Source organism: Agrilus planipennis, unplaced genomic scaffold (assembly GCF_000699045.2).
Source record: "Agrilus planipennis isolate EAB-ADULT unplaced genomic scaffold, Apla_2.0 scaffold27, whole genome shotgun sequence".
NCBI lineage: Eukaryota > Metazoa > Arthropoda > Insecta > Coleoptera > Buprestidae > Agrilus > Agrilus planipennis.
The window spans coordinates 8,397-13,472 of record NW_020439094.1 but is presented as its reverse complement, the minus strand read 5'-3'; positions in this window follow the sequence as shown (position 1 = coordinate 13,472).

The following is a 5,076-nucleotide window of genomic DNA, read 5'->3' as shown; positions in this document are numbered from 1 at the left end:
TCTCGCCTATTTCTTATTGACTTTCACAGAGTCCTCTGTTCTCCTATTCTTTCTAATACCTCTTCATTTCTAACCTTCTCTATGCACGGTATCCTCATCATCCGGCTGTAACACCACATTACGAACGCTTCTAACCTTTTCTTTACCGTCGTAGCCACCGTTCATGTTCCGCTCCTAACACATACACCTTCAACTTTTTCGAAATTTTAAACTAACCGTTCGCGAGCACAAAATTTACTTCTTTTTATTGAAGGCAACTCGAGTCTGCGCCATCCTCTGTTTAATATCTATACTACTCCTTCCATCCTGACATATCTGACTTCCTAGATATCAATATTCAGTCACTTCTTCTATTTTTTCGTCTCCTATCTCTATACTGTTTCTTTCCCTAGTTGTTCTTACCTTGCGTATCAATATTTTTGTTTTACTTTAGATTATTTTTATTTAAGGCTATCTCTAACTCCGTGAATAAAGAAATCAAGGCAAAAGAGGGTAATAATGTCTTTGTTGGTTGTAGAACCGACAGTAGGGGAAGAAATCGCGAATTGATAAATTATTTATAACTCCTCCTTGCTAGATACTAATACTGCTATATTATCTGCAAATTTAAGCATAATAATCTTTTACCGCTGTATATCTATCCCTACAGTTGTCCTGTCTTTAATGAAGTTGATCGAGTCTTCAATGTACTGATTAAAAAGTAGCGGTGACTAAATATGTACTTCTCTCTTCCTAATACGTTCTCTACGTTACTTCTCAAGCTCTATAACTGCCTGTTGTTCTTTATACAAACTCTTCATCTACGTATCTCATGCTTACATTTTTAAATACATTTAACATCTTAAATAGCAAATACAGTAACAAATTATTTTAGAAAATAATTCGATTATTTATTTACTATATTTGATGATGTAACTCTCCACCCCTTACAAGAAAGTTGGTTTCTTATATAATTATAATAAGATAGTTTCTTGTGAAACTTTTATAACACTTGCACTGATAATATAATAAAACAAAAATGAAGCTACTTGACCTTGTCTTTAAATCTTTACCTATATCTTGTAAAGCCCTGAAAAAGCTACTAAATTCTACATTGACAGCATTTTCTATATAGATATGCCACAAGGACAACAAATGTACTCTTATCATGAACTTCAGAGGCAACTATGAATCATAACTGACTTATGGAGTGACGTTATTTTACGCTGATTGCTGTTTCAATGTATGTAACTTATAATTAAATGCCTCGCAAAAAAACATAATAATCTTAGGATACATCTTTCAGTAATGCACTTTTAGCGATCATCAGTATTGAATTATTAATACTATAATTTCTCAATATAATTTTAGCACAAGTTCCCCATATAAAACAGCAAATGCACAGCAAAGGAAAATGACATAACTATCTTAAGTGACTTAATAAAAGGTAACTAATCCAATCCTCCCTCTATAGGAAACAGCATTGATAAAATCAATTTCGTCTGATAAATGACATCGTGTAGCAAAAAAAGTAAGAAATGTACCTATTCGTGCGCTGGAAGAAATTAAGAGCTAAAAAAATCTTCATTCTTGTACCAGCCATAAAATTTAGTACCTACTTTCACTTTTGACAAAAAAATCTTTAACAATTCCAATTTCTCTGAAATAACTGCTAATGTGATTCTGCTGCAGAGTAATATAACATGAAATAAGTCATCATTGCTCAAGGGGGTCAGATTTAAGGTTTTCCATTATAAATCTTACAGAGAAATTTATTTAGATAGAATTAGTGAGCGACCGAAGATTCGGTTTCGGTTTCGTCAAAAAAATCTAGCTTTGGCATTAGTTTCGGTTTCGACAGAACAACTACAGAACCGAAAATCTGAGTTCGTAAATTATCGCGCGTCGCGCGGTTGACTTTGAGAGTGTTGTGATTATAAATGCAATTGAAATACTCAATTAATGCGGTCCTGTTTTATAATGTGAGCGTTGATTACCTATATACAAATTTCTGTTCCAAGAAGTGTTCATATTAACACATTTTTGTTTATTTTAATGCAGTATTATATCGAAAGAAATATTTTACTTCAAATAAATAATTATCTTTTCCACATACTTTAATTATTGTTTTTAATGTCATTCAAAGAGACGAAAAATTAGAAGAAGTGGCTGATTTTAAATATCTAGGAAGTCAGGTAAGTCAGGACGGAAGGAGTAGTAGTATAGTATATGTTTGGAGCACGGCGTTTTACGGGTGCGAAACATGGACGGTGGGCGCAGCGGAAAAGAAAAGGTTAGAAGTGTTCGAAATGTGATGTTACAGGGAAATGATGAGGTTACCGTGAATAGAGAAGCTTAGAAATGGAAAGGTATTAGAAAGAATAGGTGAACAGAGGACTCTATGGAAGTCGATAAGAAATAGGCGAGATAGGTTAGTAGAACATCTTCTCAGGCATGAAGGTCTAGTCAGAGGCAAAAACAGAAGTTAAGAGGAGCAGAAGTAGACCTACATTAGATTACTATACGCTAATACTTAAGGATGTGGGTTGTTCTAGTTTTGAGGAAATGCGAAGATTAGGTAAGGATAGGAAAGAGTGGAAGTACGTGTCCAACTAGTCATAGGAGTGACGACCTTATGATGATGATGATGTCTTTTAACACGTTTGAACTGTCTGTATAAATGTATGTAAGCCAAATTTCAGTAAGTTTCGGTTTCGGCCAAAACTGAAACAGATACCGACGATTCGATTTCGGTTTCGTTAGGCTATTTTGTTTCGGTCGGACATCATATGTATTACAAAAAGTGATCTTCTGGTTGTACCACAATACACTGACTTAATGTTTATTTAATTAAGCTGCTTTCGTCGTATCCCATTTCTTTATTTTTTTTGCACATAACCTGTTATAACAATAATAAATACGCACTAAGTAAATCATTTTTATTTGTCTCATGTATTCATATTATCGGATAGTCCTTTGATCGAAATTATTTCAAAAGCAACTATGTACTTATCAGGGATATTTACTAGTCTAGGGGTTCGACAACGTGTGGACGATTGTTTATGTGTATGTTTACTTTTTCTAAATTTAACAATACCAGAAAATTCGCTTCCATTCCTTTAAAACAGTATATACCTGTTATCATTCCTGATTATTGTACGTACAGCTGAACCATCGAGAGGTGGCCCCTAATTTTCCCACTAGCGGCTCAAATGATAAACCAGAACCACATTCACCTACAAAAAGCTCACACTGGAAAGAATTATAAAGATCCACAAGGGGTTGATCATTCGGAACACATGTTAGATACCTCTCATATTTTATCACTGGTCCATGTTATTTAATACCAAAGTTATGTATCTAATGTTAAAAGTGCACTTTTCAATAACTTCTTTCAAATAACACTAATCTTAAACTTATATCATATTTCTTGTAACTTGTATTCATTTCGTTTTCCATTTTTTTGTGTCATTAATTTNTTACATTTCTTATAAAATGGCGACAATGTAAACTTAGTTATACGGTGAGTCAAATAAACAATTGTTAAAAATTATGATAAACCGCTAATTGGTACACAAACAATAGCACATTTTTTAGAGAATTATTGAAACGATTTCGTTCTGACTTAATTTAATCAATATCTAATTGTCTACTCTGTTGAAAGGAATATTAGAATATAGACAAATATAGGCCGTTTCGTTTAAGCTGTTTTATAGTGGGTCCAAGCTAAATGTCTATCCTTTGGTAAATTATTATTGTTATATTCAGACTCATCAACGTATTATTACTATTATTTATCTATTTTTAACATAATATCGTAACTTACCGCTTGTAAAAAGGATCAAAGAAATACAATAAAAGATTTTCATTACTGAATAGTTTTCAGCTACAAATTGCACTTAAATATTAATTTTGTATAGGCCTATGGAATAGGACATAAACGAATTATTATGTATCGACAATTACGGTATATATAGTAATACACCTCCTACTAGGCATTTATTAATAATTACCATTACTTATTTCTGAACAATGTCCTAACAGTATTCCAATCATATTATAACCATTGTTTCATGTGTAGGATTTTTATTTGACACGCACAATTTATAGTGCGAATTAACTTTATGGCAATTGATGAAAATTCAGATGTTCGCATAAACATACCTTTTTAATAGATAGTATTTACAATGAATAGGTGTTCCTAGTACCTTGGAGGATATAGTGGGTTGCTTTCCGTAATTTGTTCTGTTGGATTTTGTAAAAACACTACTTTCTTTATTTTGACCGTTCTCGCAACAACCCAAATTTTCAGTTAAGATTGAATTAGATATGATATTTTCGTTACCACTATCATCAATTGCTTCATTAATGGAATTGAAGAATGATCACACATATATCAAGCCCACTAATGAAAAGGTACATTAAAGGAGAAAAAAAAATACAACGTGTAATTATGCAACACACGGTACTGAAGTGGAATTTCTTCAAACATACCGGGATACGGGTTTAGGAATTGGTTTAATGTTATTATTTGTACACTATGAATTTAAATTTTACGCGAAATCTACAGTCCACCAGACGATTCCTGTTTTTGCTTTTTGGTGTATTTTTCTACTATTGTTACGATTTCAGCTTTTATAATCGTAGGTATTGTCCGGATGTACATTTTTGTGCTATAGGAGCTTAGACAGCTTTCGTCCCTTTCATAAAGTAAACTGTTGGGGTGCGACTATTCCTTCAGCTTTTTTCAATTTTTCCGCCTCCACGTTTACGCCGCCCGGAACCCATAACCCCCGTAACACCCCCTACACCACGCCACTGACTCCAAAAGTATTTGAAATAAAAACAGATCTGTGCATGGTTTAATAAACAATTTACGGCAACACGACTATACTTTGTTTACTTTCTGTAGCGATGTGACCTTCAGTTTGACCGGCGCAAAGTAGAAAAGAACAGCACTAGGCCAGAAAAGGAAGGATACAACTCTCGGCCAAACTCATAACCGGTGAGGAGCGTATAATCCGTACAGTACTGCACGGAAAAATTGACCATTTTATCCACTACAATTGCATTGCTCAAATGTGCTGTTATTGGTAC